This window comes from Sarcophilus harrisii, chromosome 1, assembly GCF_902635505.1.
Source record: "Sarcophilus harrisii chromosome 1, mSarHar1.11, whole genome shotgun sequence".
NCBI classification, from domain to species: Eukaryota; Metazoa; Chordata; class Mammalia; order Dasyuromorphia; family Dasyuridae; genus Sarcophilus; species Sarcophilus harrisii.
In genome coordinates, this window is record NC_045426.1 from 709797271 (window position 1) to 709824448 (window position 27178).

At 49.3% G+C, this 27178-nt stretch overlaps 1 protein-coding gene across 1 annotated transcript in view; it reads left to right on the forward strand.

Moving 5' to 3' along the window:
• The first annotated feature begins 18365 nt into the window (after positions 1 to 18365).
• The window catches only part of LOC100921588 (septin-2), a 100207-nt gene continuing 91394 nt past the window's right edge, over positions 18366 to 27178 (forward strand). Inside the window, exon 1 of the mRNA XM_031948986.1 lies at positions 18366 to 18496. The gene's annotated coding sequence lies outside the window, so the exon portion shown is untranslated. The remainder of the gene's footprint in view (positions 18497 to 27178) is intronic.

Here is a 27178-nt window from a genome sequence, read left to right on the forward strand (position 1 = left end):
GTACCCAGCCAAGATACCCCACTATTTCTGTTAAGAAAACCCCAAATGCAGTAGCAAAGAATAAGACCTAACTGAAAGCACTGAACAACAGCCACAAAATGGCTTGTCAGCCTGTGATAATCCTTCATTATTCAGGCCATTCTCACCTTGATGGTGGTATAAAATTAGATATTGTTTGTTGAGTGGTTGTTGGGGCTGTTGATGACCGCTAAGATGGTTATTCAGAAGCTGTGATTTCTTTGCTTTGAATCCAATGATTTCATGGGACAGTGGTATCAAACTCAGACTGGAGAGGAAGCATTCTTTGTTTTTAAATAATAGTTTTTTAGGGGCAGCTAGGTGGCGCTATAGTGGATAGAGTACCAGCCCTGAAGTCAAGACGACCTGAGTTCAAATCTGAACTCAGACACTTAACACTTCTAGCTGTGTGACTCTGGCCAAGTCACTTAACTCCAATTGCCTCAGGAAAAAAAAATTTTAAATAATAGTTTTTTTTTTAATTTTTCAAAATACACGCAGATAGTTTTCACCATTCACCCTTGCAAAACCTTGTTCTAAAATTTTCCCTCCCTCCCTTTCTCCTCACTCCCCTAGATAGCAAGTAATCCAAGATAGATTAAATATGTGTAATTCATCTAAACATATTTCCACATTTATCATGCTGCACAAGCAAAATCAAATAACAAATGAGAATAAAAAAACAGACAAGCAAACACCAATAAAAAGTGAAAATTGCTATGTTTTAATACTTACACTTAGTTCCCACAGTCCTCTCTGGGTGCAGATGGCTCTCTTCATCCCAAGTCTATTGGAGGTGGCCTGAATCCACTCATTATTGAAAAGAGCTGTGTCCATCAGAACTGATCATCACATAATCTTGCTGTTGCTGTGTATAAAGTTCTCTTGGTTCTACTCTCTTCCCTCAGCATCAGTTCATGTGAATCCCTCCAAGAGGCATTAATTTCCACAGGAGCATCTCTACCCTGCGTATTGATTTAGAAAGCCATATGTTAACCTTCTCAATGTTTTGTTGTATTTTATTAAAGAGTGGGTTCTGGACAATGCAGTTGGAAGTCGAGAGCTCTGGAGTCGGGAGGATCTGAGTTCAAATTTGACCTCAGACATTACTAGCTGTGTGACCCTGGGCAAAGCGAATAGAACAGGGTCCCTGCCCATTGCCTGGGAGCTTCCATTCCCAGAATCCCAGAATCTAGACTTGCCCGGGCCCCAGCACCAAACCTAGAATAAACCCACATTAATTAGGGATTTCCACTTTTTGGAAGTGGGAGCCGTTTATCTTTCTTCAGAAGTCAGTTTGGATGCAGCTACTTCTTCCCTTGGGCCTTTCCCACTCCTCCCCCTAGACACTAACCTCTCTGACTCAGGGATGCTGGTCCCTGTTTAACAAACTGCTTTCTGAAACTTGAATTTCCATCTGCACTTTGAACACTTGCCCCATTTCTTTTTTTAAGTCCGGAAATCAATAAAGCTTAATTAAAGGCCTCGTTTGCAGTGTTTGCAGAAATGCTCACACTGACAATTGGCTTCCTAAGTCACTCCAGCTGGCTCCGCCACATCCCTGGGCACCTGTTTCCATCCTCAGTGTCCCTTAAACTGAATTTTGCGTGTGCATATAGTAGACGGTTGATTGGTTGGTCTCCTCCTTCTGGAAGAGCACCAAAACGAGCTCCCTGGGTCAGAGTCGAGTTGCGCCGTGGCCGACTGTGGCCGATCAGACCAACGGGAGCTCGGATGCTTGGCCACAGGTCAGACACGTGTCATCCCTGGGATGGCTCCTCTAACTTGGGTATCCCTTTCTTCTGAGCTACTTTAATTCTGCTTTCTCCCAGAGCACGGCCCCTTCTCTGATGAGGGCCGCCACAGGGGTCCCATGCCAGGGTCTCCCGTGTTGTACAGTCAGTTCTAAAGTTCTTCAGAGAGACCGTGGGAATGTCCTTGTCTCTTGAGTGTGTTCAGGGCAGACCAGGATCTCTGGGGGAGGGGCTGCTTTCCCTTGGTGTCCACCCGATCCACCTAACTCTCACTGGGTGCTCCAAAAAGCCATAATCCGCACAGTGGCCATCCCCAGTAAACTGCTTCAGAAGACTAGGCTATATCGGTTTGAGGGTAAGCAAGAGATTTCAAACCCTGTGGTGAGCAGATAATAACAGGAGGGATAGTGATAAGGGAACAGTGGATAGAGCACCAGCCCTGAAGTCAGGAGGACCCGAGTTCAAATTCAGCCTCAGACACTTAACACTTCCTGGTTGTGTGACCCTGGGCAAGTCACTTGACCCCAATTGCCTCAAAAAAAAAAAAGTTATAATGGTAATAGTAACAACTAGCCTTTAGAAGGTGTTTTAATGTTTACACAGCACTTTAATGTTATCTCATTCTGTCCCTTCTCATCCACTCCCCCCCCCCACCTTCCTTATCTACTATGTCACCAAAATGAAAAAGGAACTGTCGCCCCACCCCACCCCCAGGGCTTACATCTTCCCTGAGAATAAAACATAGACAAAATTAAGTATAGTGCAAGGTGAGGAGGAGCTGGGGGTCAAGGAGAGATCCAGAGAATGGATATAGTATAATTTGTGGCGTAGGAAGAGAGGCTTCCCCAGCTCCCACCTTTGCCGTGGGATGTGGAGCACAGAGATTGGAGTGGCTGGATGGGCTCACATCCTGAGGGTTTTACTCCCTTGGCTTGTCACCTGCAATGAGTCCTTGATGGCTTTTTTTTAAACTGAGGCAATTGGGGTCAAGTGACTTGCCCAGGGTCACACAGCCAGGAAGTGTTAGATCAGATTTGAATTCAGGTCCTCCTGACTTCAGGTGCTCTATCCACTATAGAGCCACCTACCTGCCCCGCCTTAATGTCTCTTGATCGGTCACATGAAGGGTCTGGGCAGATGGTCTCCAAGGTCCAGGTATCAGATCTTATAATTTCACATAAATATTTGCTGATTGATACAAATAGATTGTGGTCATGGCTCCTGAAAACTGCAAACGCAGGGCACTGTGGGTAGTTCAGAGGGAGGTAGGGTCACAGGCAGACTGAGGAGCAGGGGGGGGGGGTAGGGGGGGGAAGCTCACAGAAGGCTTCCTAGAGGAGGTGGCCGTGGAACAGGCTTCTAAAAAGTGGCCAGGTAGGGTGGCTCAGCAGATAGAGCACCGACCTGACTTGGGGCACCTTCAGAGAATGATCTGTGATCATTTGGTCATGGCCCTGTACATACAGGACAGAATACAGAGGAGAGAGACTGACGTCAGTTTACCATTACTGGGAGCCTGTCTCTCCTGGGAATCACAGATTTGTCCATCAAGTCAGTCAATCAGCAAGTGTCCATTAAATGCCTAGGAATGCAAAGTCAAAGAATGAAGTAACCCCTGCCCTCAAGGACTTTACAATCCATTCCACTTTCCATTGGAATCTCCCTGAGCGTAGGGACTATCTTTGGTTGCTTTTCCTACTATTTGGCACAAAGTAGGTGATTAATAAATGTTTACTGCTTGATTTTTTGTTTTATCTCTTTATTTTATTTATTTAATAATTCAATCATTTATTTGTTTGTTCATTTATTCATTCATCTCTTTATTATTCACTTATTTATTTAGTTATTTATTCATTTGTTTATTTATTTACTTCTCTATCTGTCTGTCTATCTGTTTGTTCATTTGTTTATTTATTTATTTGATCTTCTATAGATTGAGGGAAGGGATTTCCAAATCATCCAGTGCAATCTGGCCTTCTAGGCTGGATTGAAAGGCTCCCTCTCTTTCTAGAGGCTGGGGGGGAGGGGTAAAATGGGGGCTGGGCGGCGCCATCCGATGCCTTCGGGGGGGGAGTGCTACGACCCCTCCTTAGGGCCGCATCTGCCGCCTCAGCGCCCAAGGACTGGGCTTCAGTCCATCCCCGCTGCCCCAAGTGGGGTGTCCAGAGGCTGGGGCCCGCGACCCCTCCTTAGGGCCGCACCATCCTGCTCCGCTGACCTCAGTCCCTGCTGTGCCCTCCACACAATGGCCCTTCTCGCTTCCCGCCTCGCTCAGGGGGCAGGAAACGGCCTCTGAACAACAGGAACCGCGCTCGCCCGGGCCCCCAGACTTTTCCCACCAGATCCTATCGCCGCGGCCTGGCCACAATGTGGCCATTGTCAGGCCTAGCGGGACCCAGATGCACACAGTTCTGCTCCGCCCCAGGAGCCGGAGCAAAGGAAAGACCTGGGGAGGGGGCTCTGCCAAGAAACTCCCTCCCTTTCCTGAGCGGCCCGAGGTAGAGTTCTGGGGAAGGGGGGGATGCCCCATTTTTCTGCAGGTGGTGTTTGCCTCCCTTGACATCCCGGCTCTGCCCGGCTGCTGGGTCCCCTTGGATGAATGGCTTTCCCTCTCTGATCCTCCAGTTTCCTGATCTGTAAAATGGGGGCTGGGGGGCTGGATCCGATGCCTTCGGCATCTAAACCTCGGATTCAGGGAACAGTCACAGCCTCAGAGTCCCGTTGTCCCTTGCCCTGGTCATTCTGCACCTGCAGTGTTGGGAAAGAAATGAAGGGAAGGGGATTTTTTTTTTTTTTAAATAAAGTGCCTATTTTGTGCCAAGCACTGTGCTTGCATTTGTTATTTTTTAAAACCAAATGTAATCTCATTTGATTGACTCTGCAAGATAGGAGCTATTATTCTTCCCATTCTACAGCTGAGAACATTGAGGCAAAGGGAAGTTAAGTGTTGGATTTACTGGGGTTCTCCACCAGGGTGCCATGTTCTAGCAAGGATGTGTATGAATTGGAGAGAGGCCAAAAGAGGGGAACTAAGTCAACAGAGGGCCCTGAATCCATGACACGGGGCGGGAGGTTCAACTGAAGGAAACAGAAGACTCAGGGGCCCATGGGAGCTGTCCTTGGGAGGAGGGCTCAGCCTGGTTCTCAGAGGTTCTCAGGCAGAACCAGGTGCTGTTCAGAGCCACAGGGACCAGTTTAGCCAGCGTCCGGAGACAGTCTGAGAACTCTGCCCATCACCTTCCTCAGGAGATCACCCTAAGTCTCCTTCCCAGGCCGGGAATACAACTTTTCCACGTGGGTTCAAGACTTCCCCTGCTCGGGAGCAGGATGGCACGGGGCTCACAGGCAAGGAGTTCAAATTCTGCCTTAGCTGTGTGACTTTAAGCAAGTCACTCAATCACCAGTTTGCTCGCCAGAAAAATGGGACAGATTTGCAAGCACTAATGAATACACTTGTTCAATGACATTCAATAAGCAATTATTAAGCGCCTTCTGTGTGCCAAGGACTCCATCTGGGGATACAAAAATAAGCTAAATCAGCCTGGTAATTTACTGTTTATGGAGTTGTGTGTGTTTAGAAACACTAAGAACATAATATGGAGAGCTGAAAGTTATCTAACATTTGTAGAGTTCTTAATGGAATAAACGTCACGATGTAAGGAAAGAGCACAAAAGAAAACAAAGAAAGAGATGGAGAAAGCTTTCTGATAGGAGCAACCGCATAAGATGAGCCTTGCGGGAAACAGGATTTTCTGAGGTGGGGAGAATGAAGTGAAGCATCACAGCAGCGGGGCACTGCCCAGGCAGACGCACGGAAGGGGGAGGTGAAGTGTTGAGTTCAAGGAACAGCAAAAGGAGACCATGGCAGAGCGATGTGCGGTACCCAGGCTGGCGCCAGACCGGGAAGGGTCTCAAATGCCACTGCCTCGATGTGGTGGGTCCTGGTGGTGAGAGGGGCCGCTGGGGGTTTCGAGCCAGAGAGTGACCTGGCCAGTCCCTATTTTCCGAAGATTGTGTCGGCAGCTTTGACGAGGGAAGACACTGGAAGCGGGGGGCTCCGATTCCGAGGAATGAGAAGTTGGACTGGAGTGGCTGTGCTAAGAGTGGACAGGAAACAGATGGGGGAGGGGATGGCTTGTCCTCCAGGTGTCCTTAATTCTATTAAATGAGGACGTCATTACTAGACATGTGACCCTGGGCAAGTCACTTTATCTCTGCACTTCTGTTTCCAAAATTGTGTAAAAAAAAAAAAAAAAAAAAAAAAGATCAGGGTAACGATAGTAGCTCTCTCCCAGGATTCTTGTGAAGATCAAATGTGACATTTGTAAAATAACCAGTACAATGGCTGGTGTGCAGTAAGTGTCTGTGGCCGGATTTGAACTCAAGGTCCCCCTAACTTCAGGCGCGGCCTCCGTCCCCTGGGACCTACTGCCTCCAGACCCGGTGGCCAATGCTAGGGAGACGGGGGAGCTGGAGAGGAGTTGAGGGGGTTTTTTACTACAATGTGGGGAGACACCTTAGAGTGAGGCCCAGTGAATTAATCAGGGAAGATGGGGGGGGGGGTTCTGAGCTGGCCATGGTGGCTGGGAGCTGTCCATCCCCGTGGAGACGCCCCCCAAGCACTGGATTTTCAGGGCCAAGGGTAGGAGTCAGAGGTCAGGGAGGGGCTGCAGAGGGAGGAGGACCTGAGCCGGGGAGGGGAGGGGATGTGAAGAAAGAGGGCTTGGAGAGACCAGGGAGGGAGCCAGGCCCAGAGATGCAGGGGACATCCTCGGAGAGGGGGGAGGGGGCCCTTCTGCTCTCTGAACAAGCTCGGAAACATGCTCAGGGGCAAGGCTTTCTCTTCCCGGAGAGCAGTTAAGGGACTCGTCCAGGGGCACACGGCGAGGGTTAAGCAAGGGGGTGGAAAGTTCTGCAGCAAATTCTCCATCCGTTGTCCCACGTTGCCTCTCCTAGTACAGATGGATAACTCCAAGGGAGGCAGGGAGAGATAGACAGAGACGAAAACAGACACAGAGAGAGGAGAGGGAAGGAGGGAGGGAGACAAGAGACAGAGACAGACAGAGACAGCGACAGGAGAGAGAGAAGAGAGACAGAAACAGACAGAGGAGAGAAGAGGAAAGGGGGGAGAGGGAGACAGAGACACAAAAGAAGGGAGAAGCAGACAGAGAGGGAGGGAGAGGGAGAGACAGAGACAAAGAGATATGCGGAGACAGAGACTGACTAACAGAGAAATGGAGAGAGACAGGATAGACAGAGACTGATAGGAAGAGGGAGAGACAGTGAGACGGAGAGAAGGAGGGGTGAGGAGGGAGGAGGAGAAAAAGAGGGAGGAGAGAGAAAAGTGATTTGAACAGAAAAGGCAATTAAGAGAAATAAGCTTAATAAGGAAAGGAAAATGGCTTTGAGGCTGTTGGGAGCAGAGGGTCACTCAGTCTCCCTTTCCCTTCCACCTTCTTCCCTGCTCCAGTGCCAAATCTTCCTCTCTACCCCCCCTTCCTCATCCTCTCCTTATCTCCCTTCCTCTTCCTTTTCCGCCCGTCTCCTTTCTCCATCCCTTCCCCTCCTGTTTCCCTTTCTGTTCTCTGCACTCATAGGGAACAATGTAAGTGAAGGCGCAGAGGCATTCTGGGCCAGACTGAATAGAACACGTTGGCCAGAATATAGATTATGTGCAGGGGAGTAGTGGAGACCAGGATGGGAAATAATAATAATAATAATAATAATAATACATTTATGTAATACTTTGAACTTTGATTTGACTCACACAGCCCTGCAAGGCAGGTGCTGTTATTTCCATCTTACAGTTGAGGAAACTGAGGCAGATGAGTTCATTGACTTTCCCAGCATCACTGAGGGAATCTTTCTGACTCCAGCACTCTATTATTACACACTTGGTTGGGGACCGATCATAGAGAGTTGCATTAGCTGGATTAACCCAGCTGTCCTTCAGAGGACGGGTTAGGAAGACTCCCAGAAGGCAAAGCTACGGTGTGTCCCAAACAACAGACAAGGGGAGGTTAGGAGAAGGACCCGGCTCAGGGCAAAACAGAATGAGTTTTGTTTTGGATCCATTGAGTTTGAGTCGATCGTGGGAAATCCAGGCGAAGACGTCCAGCAGCCAGTCAGGTGGAGATGTGAGGCTGGTGGAGCTTAGGAGAGAGAAAGGGGCCAGAGATCTGAGACAGAAAGAGGGAGTGGGGGCGGGACAGGAATGGCGACCATAAGAGGAAGTTGAGAAGACTGTAATGTTTGTGTCTACTGCCCAGGCTGTTTGCTGGGGTTCTTGACTATACTTTATTCAATCAATGAACACTCATTAAACCCTTACCATGAGCCAGGTCTTGTTCTAGGAACTACTAATATGCAGAATGGCTGCAGAAGTTTTATTCTAATGAGAGGAGAACATAAACCAAGAGTGCCTGGGCAGAAAAGATATATGTAGTCTGAATATTCGATATATACATATATGAATGTATATATGTCTGTACAAATGTACTATTTTCACCTTATTTTCTTATATTTTTTTCTCGTGATTTTTTCCTTTTGTTCTGATTTTTCTTTCCTATCATGATTCATAGGAAATATGTAAAAAAAAAGAATACACACATAAAACCAAAAAATGGTTTTATATGTAACCAGGGAAAATAAGAAAAAAAAAAAAAAGATATATGTGGGACAAACTGGAGGAGAGGACCTTCATGAATTGGATTTAAAACTAGAATATCTGGGTTCAAATCCCAATTCTATCCCTTACTATCTGTGTGATCTTGGGTAGGTCATTTCCTTTCCATGAGCCTCCATTCCCTGTTCCAACATTAGACCTTTCCTGCCCTTTTCCTTTTTCCATGCTATCTTTTATCTATCACCCATCTCACTACTTAAATCAACTTTAAAATAATATTTTGTCCCTTTTCACATTGCTAACCCTAAAAAAAAATTGCATCAAAGAAATAAATTGAAACAACTCAACACATTGGCCATGGCTTCCTCCTCCTCCACCTCTCTGATGAGGGGCTTCACTATCAGAACTCAAAGTCGTGACTGGTGACGATGCTGATCATAGTTCTGACGTCTTGATGACGTGCTCTTCTTTTGAACATTAGTGTGATGAATGTGTCGATTATTTGATTGATCCTGCTTATTTTGCTCCACATCAGTTCATTTGTGGTTCTCTGGATACTTTGTAGTTTGCCGTGTGAGGGCGTGCTAGGATAGTTGATCACCTTTATAAATCACGATTTGTTCAGCCATCCTCCAACAGGTGGGTGCTCACTCTCCTTCCAGCCCTTTTCCATTGTAAAAAGTGTTTAATATATTTGCATATATGAGATCTTTTTTTTTTTTTTTTTTGCACTCTTTGGGGCAATTGGTCTGACTGTGTCAGAGGATGAATACTGTTGAGTGCCTTATTTGAACATTATTCCAAATTGTTTTCCAAGATGCTTGGATCAACTCCCTATTCCACCACCTGTGAGTTAGTCCGCCCATCTTCCCCCTTCTCCAACATTGAACTCTTTCATTTTTTGTCACTTTTCCTAATTTCATGGGAACCCTGTAGAATGTCAGAGTAATTTTAAATTGAATTGATCTTAAAAAAAAAAAATAAACCCTAGCCATCTGAAGTGTTCTTTTACATGGTTGTTGACATTTCGTATTTCTTCTTTTTTTATTATAGCTTTATATTGACAGAACACATACCTGGGTAATTTTCCACATTGACTCTTGCAAAACCTTCTGTTCCAATTTTTCCCCTCCTTACCCTGCCCCCTCCCCTAGATGGCAGGTAGTCCCATACATGTTAAATATGTTAAAATATATGTTAAATACAATATCATATTTCTTCTTTTGAGAAATGCCTGTTGAAATCATTTGATAGCTTACCTATTAGGGTTAAAGTAACTCTCCCCACAGAACTGTAACTAGTGTGGGATGAATGAATAGGGCTTTGCCTCAGGAGGCCAACGTCTGAAAGAGGAAGTGGGCTTCCTCTCCTGGTAGACCATTTTCTTCATCTTTAGTCTTCCATTAGCCTAAAGTGACCATGGTGCACTTCTGCTAAGAAAGGAGGCAGCACAACCTTCACAGCTGTGAATGTGGAGAGGAAGGGCCCTTGGGGAAATGTGACCACTAGGTACTTTCCTTCCAGCCCTTATGAACCTATGGGCCTAGTCTCAAGCTCCGAGGTGGGGGATAAGCTTGATTCCAGTTAAGAGATGCTTCCTCCTATCTCCACATCGATGTTTGTACAGGTTCCAGGCAGCTTGCTGCACTAACAGGATACACGGTGAAATCAGGGGTCTCCAACGCCTGTGTGTGTTTTGGAAATGGAGATGGGTCATTTTCTGGCAATTGGTGGCAAAGGGACCACCTGGGGCTCACTGAGAACTCGCTAGGATTTATAACCTGACGTTTCCAGCCAGCGTGTGTTGGGGCATTTTGTGGGACAAAGGCTATCCAACAAAAATGATTCCCTGTCCCTAAAAACACAATGTGAGTGGCCGGTTTATTCCATGGCAGGGTCCCCGTGTTCCTTCACAAAATGTCCCATGCCAAAATAGGAAATAATGAAAATGTGGAAAAACCACTTCATGTCCTGACACATCCTATCCGTATCAGGTGTGAAAGTAAATGTGGGGAGTAACCGGGGGAGGGTGCAGCAGGGTGGAGACGGGAGTTTTAGGGGAGAGGTTATTTAAAGAGATAGTTTATTGGAAAATGGATGAGTTAATTTAGGACTAGAGAAGAACAAGTCAAATCAACAAGCTTCTATTATTGGGGGACATTGGGGAGTGGCGGAGACAGAGTGAAGGATATAAAGAAGGGGCTTTGCCCTTCAGGAGTTCATGGACTGACTAATGTGGGGCACAGAATACAGATGACTCTATAAACTATAGCCAGGACGAATCAGGAGATACTCAACAGATGAAAGGGGATAAAAGGCTTCTTATAAAAGGGGATTTTTGCTAGGACATGAAGGAAGCCGGGGAAGGCAGGAGATGGAGATGAGACGAGGAGAGAGAGCGTTCCTGGCAGGGGGCACCGCCAGAGAAAAATGCCTGGAGTCTGGAGATGGAGTGTCTAGTGTGAGACATCGCCAGGACTGAAGAATACTTAGGGGTGAGTAAAGTTTAATAAGATTGGTAAGGGAGGGAGGGAATAAGTTATGAAGAATTTTGAAAGCCAAATAGAGAATAATCTATTTGATCCTGGAAGTGATAGGGAGCCTTTGGAGTTTATTGAGTGAGGGAGGTGACACGGTCAAACCTGTGGTGAACTGATCCGACCATCCTGGAGAACAATTTGGAACCATGCCCAGAGCACTATAAAACTGTGTATACCCTTAGACTCAGCAGTGCTGCTAATGGGTCTATGCTCTAAAAAAAAGGGGAAGGATGTACACAAATATTTATAGCAGCTCTTTTTGTGGTGGCAGAGGATTGTGGGGATGCCCACCAACGGTTAAAATCTCTCCTACAACTCTTGCGCACTAGATGGAGAAATGGAGACTGGGAATATTCCACTTAGATCCTTGTGAACAGGTAGAATGGCCAGTCTCAGAGATTAGCCACCGATGGTTTCACATCAGATTGGAAAGTCTCCCCTGAGGTGCCCCAGAGATCTGTCCCATTTACCTTTTTGTCCACAACTTGAATAAATTCATAGAAGGCACGTCCATCCAATCCGTAGACACAAAGTGGGAGGAATCGTTATTCCAGGGGATGAAGGAGGTTAGAATGTGAGGGGGCAAAAGGCTGATTGGGACAGAGAGCTCTAGGATGGTTTGAGGCAGGAGAGTGTCAGAGGGGTCAAGGAAGGCTTTGAAAAGGGGGAGCCTGAGCTAGGCTCTAAAGGGCAGAGCAGGTTGGGACAGAGGAAGACCTCACGGAACATGAGAAAGACTTGTCTCAAGAGTTGGAAGAACTGGATTTTAATCACAGAATAATAGAAACTGGAAGAGGCATTGGAGGCCATCTGCTTCAGCCTCTCATTTTACAGATGAGGAAACTGAGACCTCTGCAGGTGTGACTAGAAATGCTCTCACTTGGGAGTGAAGGTGGTGTTTGGGGAAGAAACAGCATCAGTTATGGTCTGACCAGGGGTTCACTGCCATCAGGGGAGTGGGTGATCTGGCCCTCACCCTCTAGTGGGTTGAACAGTAAGAAAGGGCATGCTGGGGAATGATAATTGGGCGTGGCAGTCCAGATCCAAGTGTCCCCCCAAACATGTTGTTGCCTTGAGGTGAAGACCCGATCTTACACCCTAGTTATGGATGTGAAAATGATCTTTGTGTTTTCTATCTTGTCGAGTCATATATAGGACCACAGACTTAGAAATGAATGGGACCTTAGAGGTCAATGGGTCCAAGCCCTTTCTTTTATAGTTCAGGAACTGGAAGTCCAGGGTGAGAAGCTTGCCTAAGGTCACATAGGGAGGAAGTAGCAAAGTCTAGACTCAGACCAGGGTCTTCTGCTCATGGCTTCAGCCCTCTTCCTATGACCTCAAGATATTTTCTATTTGGGAAGAAAATGCCAACTTTGCATTATGATGATCCATTAAAGGTTTGAGAAACACAATTTGTGTGTAATTACTTTGTTAATCATGCTAGGAGAAAATTAATAAAAAGGTCAGGGACATTCTCGATGGCCAAAGACCCCTCATGAACCCACTCAAGATCTATATGCCTTTGGAAGAATGGGTATTTTTGAGGGTGGCAATCAACTCGGATTAACAGTGAATCAGGATGAATGAGGGGTTGGGGTGTGTGACTGAGCGCTCTTACTCCCAGACCACCCCCAGCCTGGACAATCTGGGCAATGGATCTACTCCCACTCAAGCCTGAATAGAACACAAAGGGTCAGAATTACCTCAGATGAAATTTTGTAAGGTTCTCTAATTGGGCGGCTCCTGGGGATCGGGGCAATCTCAGGCATCAACAATGTCCTTCAGTTCAAAGTCCTGAACAATTTAGAGGTTTCTGAAGAAGTCCTGGTCCTAATTCAGTTATTGAGTCATAATATACAAATAATCGTTTCTCTTATTATGGAAACGTGAGTCACTCTTTTTATTGTTTTCCATCACATCCACCTTCTTCTTGTTCTCTTTCCTCTCTGATCTCTCTTGTCAATCTTCTTTGATCATCACCCAAGTCCTGCCTCCCAAGGACTTTGTCATGGACCCACTTCTTCCTCTACTCTGTCTTTGTGGATCTCATCAAAACCCACTGAATCTCAGCTTTATATATTCTCCTTATAGACTCCCCCAGATGTACTCTCCCAGCACTCATCAGACCCGATAGGCTGCATTTCCAGAAGGGCTGAGGCTCCTCAGATTCTTAGTTTTCAGGTTCTGTCCATTCCTAACACTGCAGCTCATGGCCCCGACCAATCAGCTCTTGCTGGATAGGTAGTTCAGGTACTTGGGTGCACGAGAATTAGCACCTCTGGTGTAAGGACTGCATAGGGGGGAGGAGAAAAGGAGTAGAATGGTGTGGGAGGGGGTCAGATTTCCAAGTGGCATTTCCAAGAGGCAGCAGAAGTATGGAGTCCATCCAACAACATTGGATTTAATCAAAAAATATTTGGGCTAAAACCTTCTGTTATTTGTGGCTGCCCAATTTTGAGCAAATTCAGTCTTTCCCCAGCCTCAGTTTCCTTCTGTGTAGAATGAGGGTATCAGACTAGGTAGTTTTAAAGTTCCAAATCCTATGTTCCTCTGACTCCTTTCTGTGGCTTGAGATATTTCTATCTTGTTTTAATTTGTAATTAATAACAAATTTATAATTTTCTTTTTTTCTAAATTTCTTTTTCTTTTTCTAAATTTAATTTTTTAATTTAATTTTTACCTCGAGAAATTCCCCTATACTCTTCTCTCTCCACACACACAAACACACACACATACCATCCATATACACATTCACACACGTACATGCACGATTTAAAAAAGAGACTATAAAAACGGCCAAACGGCCTTTTGCCCGGGACAACAAAGAGTCGGCGATCCACTTAGTGCATGTCCCGTCTCAGCTTGGGAAACTCCCTCCCTGCTCGGAAAGTTGTTGGCTCTCCCCCCTTGGCCATCTCTCTTCGATGAGACCTTGCTCTTGGGCCTTTGTTACTTCAGGATGGGAGGAAAGATCCTGGCTTCCAGGGGGAAGATCGTCTTGGCGTTTTGGCAGAGTTCAGTCTATCGGCCTTGGATACTCCCCTTCAGGCAAGGCTCAAGGTCTGTGTTAAGAAGGTCCCTCAATCATCCTCCAGGAGCAGAATGGGTGGACGGATGGACTTCTGGGAGGAATGCATCTGAAATCACAGGGCCTCCAAGCTGGAAGGTCCAGCCCTTCCCTGACCAAGAGTCCCTTCACTACCACCCCCTACCACTGGCCAGCCAGCTTCTGCCTGAAGCCCATTAGTGAGGGAGAGCTCACTGCCTCCGAGGATAGCCCACCCTACTCTTGGATAGTTTTGTAAATAAGTCCCTTCCTCCACCTCCCTCAAGCTTAAATGTGACTGTAACTAACTCCTACCCATTCTTCCATGATCTCCCAACTCCAAGCCTTTGCTCAGTGTTCATTTCCACTTCCTGACTTGCCAAGCTCTTTTCAAGCCTCTCCTGAAATCCTGCTTTCTGTAGGCAGCTTTCCCCACTCCTTCCCCACCCCCCTTAATTCTAGAGCCTTTCCTCTAGCTAATCGCTGATTAATCCTGTCTATATCTTGTTTATACTGAGTTACTTGCCCATTCTCTTCTGATGAGATTTCCAACCTCTCTTTACAGCTGCACTAACAGGCACATAGTAGGTGCTTACTGCTTGTTGATATGGTTTGAATTTAACAGATAATCTCATTTGGGTCTAAAACTTCAGGTGATCCTCAAAGGGAATGCATGATCTCAGGCCCTTTGAGACCCTCACTGGCTCTGCTTGGAAGCTCTCCCAATTCATCAGGATCTCTCCTCAAAGGAGGCACCCAGACCTGAAACGGGCAACGATAACATCATGGCGGAACCTTCCTGGATATCACTGCTCCCGGTCCAGTGGGATGAATTGTGGGACGTCAGCCCTTGTTATTGTTTAAGTCAGTTGGATTCCAGACAATACAAAATGAATTCGTTTACATTTCGAAGGTTATCTCTAGCACCAGAAGGGCCAGAAATCTCCTGGGTGGAGGGAGGTGGTGAGAGGGCCCGGGGGTAGCCGGGGCTGGGAGAACCCTGGGAGTCGGCAGCTTTGGAGATTTCTCACACAGATGGATTTCTGTTCGCCCCAAATGCCTTTCTGGACCTGTCCCCCACGGTTTTAAGTTCAGTATTTTCTCGGGATGGGGACGAGCGATCTGAATGAGACGGAGAGGTTATTTTAGTCCTTATTGAAAGGGACAGCAGCCGGAAGGAAACGGAAGACTGGGCTTTTTCCTGATTTGCTAAGAGACAAAAGGATGAGAGGATACCTACCTCTTTGTAGATGTTTGCCAAGATCGTTTTCCCCCCCTAGAGAAATGACTGTTCTCATTTATCTCAAACTTTTAAAAACCGAGAACATTCGTGATACATAATTAAATCGGGATCAAGATAATTAACCGCATCATCTTGGAGGGGAAGATTTACAGGAATCTTATAAGTTCATTCATTCATTTGTTCAAATATTGACAGATTACCTAACTGTGATCGCTCTCTCCTTTGGTTCTTCATGCTCAGGAACGATTTCCCACTGGTCCATAGCCACATATGTCCTGCTCCTCACCGTGTGCACGCGGAACAAGCCCAGTTAATTCCATTTGTCCTGACCTGGAATGCCCCTTTCCTCTTCCATCCGCCGGACAGAAGCAAACCTGTCTTTCAAGTCCCATCTCCTCCATAAAGTCTCCCCGTCCTGCTCTCACCCTAATCCCCAGAAGTCCGTCAATATTTATCAAGCTCTATAAGCCCCATAGTATCAAAAGTCAATCCCTGAACTCAAGAGGCTTATATTTTAAAGGGGAAGACAAGAAAAGGGAGCAGAGAGGGTTTCCGCTTGTGAGTAGGATGAAATCCGGAGCTGTGAAGCCTGGTGGAAAATGGGGACGATGACATCTTTCAATGGAGCTTCTGGGGGGAGCCGTCTGCTCCCCAATCAGAGGGAGGGGCCCTGAGGTAGAGGGGACAAGTTTATTCCAAGTGTGGAATTGTGGGAAGAATTCTGATGCAGACAGGAAGAGTCTGTGGCTTTGACAAGGCTAAAACACACAAATTATGCCTCAGTTTCTTCATCTGTAAAATGGCAGTTGTACTTAGGCTCCCTATCATCTATTTGTAGTGTTGAGAACTGAATGTGACCTTAGAGATCATCATTAATCACCCTACGTTACAAAGGAGGAAACTGAGGCATTTTACAAAGGAGGAAACCACCTTGCCCTTGCCTAACCCTTTCAATGATTGCCTTGGTGATTATATGACTTAATGTGCCAAGATAGATTTATATTCCTCTCTTCCCTCTCCCTCCCAGATTAAGTAAACAAGTGAGAAGTTCCTTCCTGGTTTCCGGACTTCGGAAAGAAGGAGGCCGGGCCCTAAACTTCCCAGATACCTTTGGGCCAGGGCCACTGGCCCCTCAGTGGAGGGACTGGTGGGGGGTGGGGTGGGCAGGGCACCGCTCAGCACTGGGAGGCACCACTGCGGAGCAGCAAGAGATGTAGAGGAATTCAACACTGGCCATTTAAAAAAATGGTATTTGTTTGAGGGTCACTTTGGAAATTGCCCCAATATACTTTGCACAGATGAGTTGGAGGCCTCCTGTCACTGGACTCTGATGACTGGAGGAGTGAAGCTGGTGAGTTTTTAGTCAGATGCACCCCCCCCCCCTTCTCTTTCCTCTCTTCTTTCTCTCTTAAATTTTATTTAATTTTTAAAAGCTTTTTATTTTCAAAACATGGGCCTAGATCATATTCAACATTAGCCCTTGCAAAACTTGTGTCCAAATATTTCTCCCTCCCTTCCTCCCCACCCTCTCCCCTAAATGGCAAGTAACCCAATATAGGTTCACCATGTGCAACTCTTCTAGACAGATTTCCACAATCATGCTGCACAAGAAAAATCAGCTCAGAAAGGGAGAAAATGAAAAAGAAAAGAAAATGCAAGGAAACAACAAAGAGTGAAAACCTGATGTGCTCCACACTCAGTCCCCACAGTCTCCCTCTGGGTGCCGGCGGCGCTCTCCATCACAGCACCATCGGAACTGGCCCGACTCACCTCGCTGTGGAAAGGAGCCAGGCCTATGGGGATTGATCATTGTATCATCTTCTTGTTGCCGGGTGCCATGTTCTGGTTCTGCTCACTTCCCTCAGCATCAGTTCACGTCAGTCTCTCCAGGTCTCTCTGAAATCAGCCTGCTTATGTTTCTTTTTTTTTCTTTCTTTCTTTTTTTTTAATTAAATGATCATTTCCTAGAGAAAATCATATTCCATCACGTTCTACCTCACACCTTATGCAGCCGTTCCCCGGCTGATGGGCGTCGCTCACTTCCCAGTTTCTTGTCACTACAAAAAGGGTTTGCATGAGGGTCCTTTTTCCCTTTTTTAGGATCTTTGCCATCCTCCCTTTTTTCTCTCCCCTCCTTCCCTTTTCCTCTTCTTCCTTGTTCTCCATCCCTCCTTTCTCCTCTCTCTCCAGCATTTATTATGCACTACATGCCGGGCCCTGAGCTAAACTCTGGGGATGCCAAGGAAAAGTAAACCGGGCTCGCGGTCTTGGAGCTTCCACTCTTTTAAAACATTAAAAAAAACTCTGCCCTTGTCAAATACCCACCAAGGTGGGGGGTGGGCAAAGAGGCCTGAGGACGGTGGTGAACTGGCCAACTGCCTAGAGCTGGCTGTCCTTACACAGACCATCCCCCCGGAGCCTCTGGGCCTTCCCCGGAGTCCCCGACCTCATCCCGGTTCTCTCCTGCATGTCTCCGCATCTCTGGCCTCAGAGACAAAGGGGCTGAGGCTCCAGACCTGGAGGTGACCACCTGGCCCTGGGCTTCCCATCTCCTGCTGACTCAGTGCAGGCCCTGGGCGTGAGGGGTGGATACCTGCTCCAGTGGAGGGGCTAAGAGGCTGCGGAGGGCCAGCGAGATGGGGGACGGTGCAGACCATTTCGGGTCAGGGGTTTGCACCCTTGTGGCTCCGTTTCCCATCACTTTGGGCACTTCCTCACCCCCCTCTCCCCGCGGCTGTGGGTAAAACACCCTCACCCCGCTCCTAGCCTCAGTTTCCCCAGCCGTTGGGTGAGGGGCTGGGCTAGCGGCCTGTCCCCTCCCCCCAGCTCCAGGCTCTGGGGGTGACTTCTGGGAGCAGGATGCAAGGGCGGGGTGGGGGCTCCGGGCATGCGAGGGGCGAGGGAGGGGCACGGGAGGCGCTGAGCGGGACGAGGGGAATGGGGGGGGCGAGGGTTGGCGGGGCCCTAGGGCGGAACCACCCCGGGACAGCCGTGCGCTCCGCCGAGGCGGGGCGAGGCCGGGCGGCACGTGACAGGTTCTGGCGCCCGGGCGCCGCAGGGGCCGGAGCCGGGGCCGGAGCCGGCGCTAGGCCGGCGCGTGCCCGATCGCTGTGGGGAGCGTGCGCGTGCGCGCTGCGAGGGCCGGTCCGGGGAAGCCGGCCCGGGTGCGCGCGGTGCTCTGTGGGAAGTTGGAGGAGCGGGCGGGCGGAGGGAGGCGCGGACTCCGGAGCCGCCGCCCCCTGAGGAGCCGCAGCGCAGCGGAGGACTGAGGTGAGCTCAGGAGGGCCGGCGAGGGCGGCGTGGCGAGGCCCGGGCGGGCGCCGCCGTCCGGGGGGGGGGGGGGGGGGGGGGGGGGGGAGGGGGGGGGGGGGGGGGGGGGGGGGGGGGGGGGGGGGGGGGGCGGGGGGGGGGGGGGGGGGGGGGGGGGGGGGGGGGGGGGGGGGGGGGCTGCCGCCTGTGGGACGGGGGTCCGGGCGCTCGCTGCACCCCGGGAGCTCCCCGCCCCTCCGCTCCCGGGTCCCGGCGGGGCGGGGCTCCGAGCGCCAGGTGAGCGCGAGGACGCACGAGGGCGGGGAGGGGGGCACGGCCCGGGCAAAGGCGCGGCGGGCGGCTCCGGGGGAACGGGCGCGGCGAGCGGGCGGCTCGGAGCGGGGCCGGGACGAGGCCGCCCGTCCTCTCCTTGTCCCAGACGCGCGCCTCACAGGCTGCCTCCGGCTGCGGGCTCCCGTGCCCAGCTGGGTGCCCACCTCCCCCCTCCTTCCTCCCTGCTCCGCCCCCCTTTTGGTAACGTCTGGAGTGGGCAGGGGCCGGGGGTCCTTTCTCCCACATCCTTGGACCCCTTGCCCCACTCGCTGCCCTCGTGGGTGGAAAAGGAGACTCGGGAAGCGCAGCTGGGAGCCGCCCGTGCCTGTCACCCTGGGGAGCCACTGACTCACGGAGTCCTGGCATCAGGAGCATCCCCTGGGAAGGGGCGGGGGGAGGGGGCCCCTCCCCCTCTCCTTGGCCCCTGAGGGTCCCATGAGCAAACCTCAGCCCCAGAGCGGGGCAGGCCCTGGCCGTCTGAGGGGAGCCGCCCCCCTCGGTGCTTCTCCTGGGCTCGGTTTCCCTCTGTCTTAGAGAAAGAGTGATCAGGGGTGGCAGGCTCAGCTGTCTGGTGGCTCCTCACTTTAGTTAGGGGGAAACTGAGGGGCATCAGTGACCCCAGGGTCATGCAGGCAGGGATGGCAAAGGTGAGATTTGAAGTCTGGTTGTCCCAAGAAACCTTCCATAGAGTGTTTGTCTTTGGGTAAAAAGAACTGGCCAGATGACTGTTCTTTTTGAACCGTCTTGTTCTTGGCCTCGTTAATAAAGTGATTAAGTTGCTGAAAAAAATAAAATATGGTAAAATGAGAGGGTTTGACTGGGGTCTCTGTGGTCCTTTCTATCCTTCCCTCCCGCCCTCTCTCCTTCCTTCCTTCCTTCCTTCCTTCCTTCCTTCCTTCCTTCCTTCCTTCCTTCCTTCCTCCCTCCCTCCCTCCCTCCCTCCTTCCTTCCTTCCTTCCTTCCTTCCTTCCTTGGGTTCAATGACTTGCCCAGGGTCACACAGCTAGGAGGTGTTAAGTGTCTGAGGTCAAATTTGAACTCGGGTTCTCCTGACTTCAGGGCTGGTACTCTCTATTCACTGCACCCCCCAGCTCCTTCCATTTCTAAAGCTCTTGGGCTGTGGCCACTGTGCCGTAGTGCCCTTAACCCTCCTCTGCCTGGGCCAATAATGTCATTCCAGCGTTTCCCCTCTGGCTACAAACAAGCTTGGGTCTCCCCAGGCCTGTGTCCAGTCCCCCCCCCCTCCAAATTCTGTCCTCAACTCCTGCCTCTGCTGAGATCTCCCCCAAAGCCGCCGGCCCGCCGCTCTGCACACAGCCAGTGCCTAATAAGTGTTTGGGGAGCAGTGCGAGCAGTGCCCACGGAAAGCCCAGGCCCGCAGGGGCTCGGCACAGCCGGGCGTGGTGGAAGCGCCGAGGAAGCCTTACCTTCCTCCCCCGGGCGCCCTTTGTGCCAGTCAGCTGTTGTCTCAATCTTCCCTTATCAAGATGTGGCCTGGACACACCCACGTCCCCATTCTGCCGCTGACCAAATCCGATTTCTCTTTAAAAACAATTTTGTTTCCAGCCTCTCCGTTTACATCAGCACCTCCATTTCCAAGTGCGCCCTTCCCCCCTTCTCAGATTCTTGTCGTTCAGTCACGTCTGTGGCCCCATTTGGTGTTTTCTGGGCAGAGATGCTAGAGGGGTTGGCTCATTTTACAGATGAGGAAACTGAGGCAGGCAGGGTGAAGTGACTTGCTCAGGATCACGTGGGCTATATCCCTTGGCTCCTTTTCCCTACAGAGCCTGGGGGAGGAAAGAGCTTCCAGGCCCATAGGGCAGGTCCTTCCTGGGTCAGAATCCTTTCTTTAGCACCTGGACATGTGGTGTCTGGTGTGGATGGGGACCCGGCATGGATGGGCATAGGGAGGTGCCAGCATGAACCCCAGGCTGGTTCATCTGACTTCTCCATGGCTCTCATCAGTAGCTGTACATCTCGTCGAGCCCTTCTTGTTCTGTCCTCTGGGGCAAAGAAAACAAAAGACGGGACCACAGCATCCTTCTCCACCCGTTACATCCCTCTCAGAAAGAAAAGGAAGAGAAGCTTTTTGCCCAGGCTGGGCGGCTTCTTGGTGGCCGTCTCCTCTCTGTGTACCCGGCGGCCCGTCATCTCTCACCATCCTCTCGAGGATTTCCCCGGAGAATCACTGGCTCGGTGTTTTCCCTTTTTTCAAAATTGGGGCATCTGACCCCCAGGCTAGAGGTCCTGCCTCTTCTCCTCCAGGGTCTTTTCAGTGCGTGGTAGTGGCTTGCCATCACATCGGCTCCATTTCAGTAGCCCAGGGTATGGTTCATCCAGGCCAGAGAAATATGAATTTATTAATCAGGCATTTTACAAGCAAGTCACTGAGGGCAGCACAGAGACAAAAAGGGAAATAGTCCCTTCTCTGAAGAAATGTTATTTTTTTAAAATCCCTAATTAAAAAATTAAAACTTTTTTTTGCAGTTGCATGACAAAGGTTTTAACATTTGGTTTTAAATTTGTGAGTTCCAAATTCTCTCCCTCCTTCGTCCTCTCTCCCTCCACCTCCCTGAGGGGGTGAGCCATCCGATGTCGATTATAGGTGTGCAATCACGCCAAACAGATTGTGAAAGAAAATGCAAACAAACAAACAAACAAAAAAAACCCATGAAAAATGGAAAATAGCACATTTCAATCTGCATTGAGATTTTCTCAATTCTTCCTAGGGAGGTGGATGGCCATGTTTCACCAGGAGTTCTTTGCAATCTTCATTGCGTTGCAGACTTAACTCATTCATGGTCGATCACTTGTCGATGATGCCGATATATAATATTCTCCTGGGCCGATGATACCGTGTATAACATTCTCCTGGGCTGATGCAGTGTATAAAACAGTCTTCTGTGCTGATACAGTGTGAACATTGTCAGGCTAATGATACAGTGTATAAAATTCTCCTGGGCTGATAGTGTGTAACGTTGTCCTGGGGCGATACATTGTTTAAAACACTCTTCTGTGCCGATACAGTATATAACAGTGTCCCGGGATGATACAGAGTATAACACTCCTGGGCCGATACAGTGTATAACACCCTTCTGTGCTGATACAGTGTATAATATTGTCCCAGGATGATACAGAGTATAACACCGCTGGGCCCATATAGTATATGACATTCTCCTGGACCAATACAGTGTGTGACACTCTCCTGGTTCTGCTCACTTCAGTTCATCATGCAAGTCCTTCCATCACAGCATTACGCCCCGGCTTGTTCACTGTTCCCCAGTCGATGGGCCTCCCCTCGATTTCCAGTTCTTTGTTACCACAAAAAGAGCTGTTGTAAACGTTTTTGTACAAGTAGGTCCTTTAACTTTTTTGGGTTCTCTTTGGGATACAGACCTAGAAGTGGTGTTGATGGGTCAAAGGTCATGCACAGTGCCAAAGTCTTCTTTGCACACAGTTTCAAATTGCTTTCTAGAAAGGTTGAAGCTAGAGATTCTAAGAGTTAGAGGGGAAGAGTCATGGACGGGGAGGCTTGTTTAACTGGGCAGTCAGTTGTGTTGGGGAGTATCGTGTAATGGGTCTGGGAAAGAGAGTGGAGGCCAAAGGGTGAAGACCTTCAAATGCTGAATGGAAGAGGTTAGGTCCCGGAATGATGGGGAGACTTTGTGTGTCTGAGCGACAGGACCAGACTTGGCTTTAGGAGAATCACTTGGGGGGCCTATGTGGGGGAGGCCTTGGAGAGCTTAGAGGCCAAAGACACGGGAGGAAGCAGGAGGTGGAGAGGGTGTGGGAGCATGGACTCGGGCATTTTGTGGGTTTGCTTTGTATAGATTTGTTTGCTTGCTGTCTCCCCCTTTAAATTGTAAGCTTCTTGAGGGCAGGGACTGTGGCTTTTGTATCCTAGTGCTTTGTAGTGGCATAGAAAGTCCTTAATAAATCTTGATTAATGAATGAATGAATGTACTTTGGGCTGAGTTTCAGCCCAGTGCTGGGATACTAAAGAAAGGAAGCCTCAGCCTCTTCTTGTGGGGAATTTGGAGTCTCCTGTGCCTCCTGAGTTTGGCTGATGGGACGTTGGAGGTGAGTGAGTGAGGAGGAAAGGACAGAGCTGAGATTGTTGACCTGGGAGCCTGAGGGATGGCAGTGCCAATTAAATGAAGTGGTAGAAAGGGCGCCACAGGGCAGTCTGGGCTGGGGGAGAGCACTAGGGTTTGAGCTGGCCTGGAGCATCACAAATCCTGAGAGCATCCAAGATGGTAAAAGGCCTCATGTAATATTCTCTCTAAATTGTAATCTTCTAGGGGAGCAGGTTTCTTGGGGGGCTTCTGAGGGCAGCCTTCCTTTCAGTTCAGTAATCACCCCAAACGCAGCCAGGGATTAAGGTCCAAATCCTTTATTGTCTCTTTCCAAGTCTTGGCTCCTTTCCTGGGGCCCTGTTAGCTTTCTGAGAGCCCTCTCTCTCCTTGGTTCTGAGAGCTTGAGCTCCCGCCTGCCTTCTCTGGCTTCTGAATCTCCCAGTCTGAATCCTGGCTGAAGCTTCTCCCTTATATGCCCCACACTGAGCTTACACCAATCATTATATCACTAGGAAACCATTACTTCTTGTAGGATTAAATCGATGCTAAACTAGATTTGACCATTATCTCCTCACTTCCACTTAGTAGCTTGTTTCAAGTTCTGGCCCATCACATCTCCTTGGAGGATTAAATCAATCCTACTGAACCATGCTAAGTTAGATAACTCTTGTCTCTATCAATCCCACTGACTTAGCACCTTGTTTCAAGTTCTGGCCCATAATAGCCTCAGGTTCACGTCCTAGGAGCATCAGGTGAAGAACCTGGGGCTGTTTCTCCTGGAGAAGAGATTTTTGTGGGGACAGATGCGGCTTCATGTTCTTCTAAGGCCGTCATCCTGGGCAGGAGGGCTTCGACTTGGTCATCTTAGTGCCTGAGGACAGAATTAGGAGGGAGAGGCAGAAGTTCCACAGAGGCAGATCTGGGCTCCCTTTGAGGAAAAACTCCCTGGCCAGAGGAGGTGGCCACGAGGAGAGGGGGTTGCTGGGGGAAGTGGGGAATTCTTTCCTGGAGATTTTTCAGTCCAAGGCCGGTGGTCAGGTGGAGCCTGCGGCTCTGGTCCTTTCAAGGCACAAAGGCATCATTTAGATGTCACTGCATGACCCTTCCTTCCCCGTGCAGTTTCTGACTTGGCCTTAATTTCCATGGCCCCCTAGAGATAGGAGCACACCTTTGGGATCCTGGAGTGGCGGGAACTTGGCCAGGATTGGACCCCAGCAGGAACAGGCTAATAAACAGTGAGTGTCATGGAGCTGCCTTCAATTGCCACAAAACTGGTTCCCTGCAAGTTGGCATCCCTTCACTGTACCGGACGTACAGCAGAAGCACATGGGCCAGACAAGCCAACCTCCCTCAGTCCCCTACCCTGACTGTCTGCCCTCCTGGAGTTCACTGCCCTCGGCCTTCACCCTGGGAGGCCCCCCTGCCACTGCTGCTGGAGATCCAGAGAAGGGCAGGGGTGGGAAGAGCCGCCCCACACAGACGTCCATATGATTAAGCCCCTCCTGTATGCTGGGCACCAGGCTAAATGCCTAACAGACAGGCTTGCCTTCTCACGACAGCCCGGGAGATCCCGTGATTAGTGCTGCGCCCATTTTACACATGAGGCAGTTGAGGCAGACAGAGGAAGTAGCTGGCTCAGGGTACCCGGCTAGGAAGTGTCTGAGGCTGCTTTTGACCTCGGGGCCACTGGGTCTAGGCCCATGTTTTACACGCTAGTCCTTGGCGCAGTCGGATGGGTCGGCATCAGGAGCTGGTGGGACTTTGACCAGTGGAATTGCTGCTCCAGAGAGGCCTGCCATGAGGGCCCCGGGCCCGTCCTTTGACCTGCCGCCGAAATCTCGATGTGTTGTCTCCCCCGGCAGCCTGTGGGCTCCTCGAAGGCCGGTCTGGCTTTTCTGTTTGTCTGCTCGGAAAGATGCTGAATAAATGCCTCCGTCGTTCTGTCATTCGTTCAGTCAGGGCGACGAGGGGCAGGAGGGTGTTTTAGAAAGGACGTGAATCTTGGGTACCGAGGAAAGCATCTCCGGGTGGTTTGGTTTGCCACCTCCCCTCCCCCCTCCCAGAACTGCAGGCCCCACAGGTAGGCCCTGACTCCCCCACAGCACCAGCTGTTCTGTAACTATGGGCGAGCCTCTTTCTTCCTTTGTTCCCCTGTGTGCCACTGAGGGCTTTGTCTTTCTCTGTCTGCGGGCAGTGATAAATGTCTGTTATGTGCCAGGCCCTGGCTGAGGCTCCGGGGTCACCAAGTCATAGTGAGATAATGGCAGCCTTCTGCAAGCTTTTGTCCTTGGGTCGGGTGGGGTGGGGATGGGGAATAAGCATATATCCAGACTCTAAATACAGGCGGTGTACAAAATAAACCCCGAGCCATTTGTGGATAAGCCCTAAGCAGCAGCAGCCTGGGAAATCAGCAAAGACGCATATTTCTAACACTGAGAAATCATGTGGCTGGAAAAAGAAGATGGGAGGGGATGATGAGGAAAAGGCTCTAGAATTAAGGAGGGGTGGCCATCGTGTTCCAGCCTGTCCTGGAGACATGGAAGGAGGCCTTCAGCATGTGGGCGGACCCTTGCTACTGAACAGGGTGGGGGAAGGGCATAGACACGTCCCCCAGGACAGGCTTTGTTGGAAGAACCCAAATCAGTGAACACAGATTCCCTGGAGCCTTTGGGTACAGCTTAAAAAGGGCATCGCCAAGTGTCAAGTGCTTTGGAAATCCACCTGGTTTGGTCTCATTGAAAGGGGAACAAATAGAAGATGCAACCGGACAAACCAGTTTGGGAAAGAACGTTTTCTTTCTTCTGAAAGAGAATCAGTTGAGCCCAAACGCAGGTTACTGTTGTTCTAAGAAATGCATACTTAGCCCCCGGCGTTATTATCTTGTCACATCCCCTTTTTGTAAAGAATGATGAGCTTGGGATCCATCGGCATCGCAATTACCAGGAACGTCAAAGAACTCTGCCTAAAGCATCTTTCTGAATATGGTATCTCCACAGAACATGTAAAGGGTCATATAACAAATGGGAGTCAGTGTTCAGTGACTGTAATATTAAACGTTGGCCACGTGCGAGAAGGGGAGCTAGGCACGGGATGCCAGATCCATGCCAGATCGGCAGCCTCCTTATTCTTCCTTCTTAACGTGGCAGCCCTCCGCTGTGATCGGCTCACACCCAGGGTGCAGGTCACAGTCCCTGCTGCTGACCCAGCTGGGGGAAGGAAGAATGGCCTCTGGAAGGGGACGTTGGGGTTCTTGGCAGGTATAAATGAGGTGGTTTGTGGCTAAGAGAGTATCGGCAGACAGGCAGAATTTCTCGTTCTTCCAAACACTTCGGTGTCTTTTAGTCATCTCACACTTGATCTGTGTTTGTTATCTGAGTGCCTGTTTTATGGGTCTAATTGGCCCATAAGCTTTTCTGGGCTTGAGTTTTCCTTTTGTTTGAATCTCTTGAGTTCCTCTCCTGGACCTGCCCAGGGTTCCATATCAAAGTGATGCTTTAGGAACATTGGTCAACTAACCCTGGAGTGGGCTTGCTCACCCCCAAGGTTGCTTTAGGTGGCTCTTGTCTTGTGATGGTTATTCTTCCCACCTGCTCCTCTAGGGAAGGAATTGGCAAAAACCAACCAACTTATGGGCACGGCACACGCACTATTCCAAACCCATAAGCCCTCACTTCTGCAGTGAAGGATGTTTCTCCACTTGGTCTTGCTTTAGTTTGCTGCGCCTGATACTTTTGCTTAGTCAGCTGTGGAACGGCCTTTGCATGTATCTCATTTAGCGGTATGAACTTGAACAAATTTCTTTCATTTCCTAGATCTTAGTTTTCTTTCCTGTTGGATGGACCTGATAATATATGTCTCTTCACTGGCTTGATGTGAACATTGTCTTTTCGGAATTCTAAACTCTATAGCATTGTTATCCTAATTACTTTAAGGCCTCTTGACCTCTCAGAATTGACAGACAGAGTCAGTTTTTGGAACTATTACCTTATCCCCCTCCCTCCTTTCTTCCCTCCTTTCCTCCCTTCCTTTCTTTCTTCCATCCTTCCATCCAGCCTTCCTTTCTCTCTCTCTTTATTTCCTTTTTAAAAATTTCCACGTCATGTTGTAAAAGAATAAGAAAAAAGGGGAAACCACGAGGAAGAAAAAAACAACAAAAGTGGAAATAATCCGCTTTGATCTGCATCAATGCTCCATAATTCTTTCTCCAGATGTGCTCAGCATTTTTCATCCTGAGTCTTTTAGAATTGTCTTAGATTCTTCGAGTGCTGAGAAGAGCAAGTCTATCAAAGGTGAT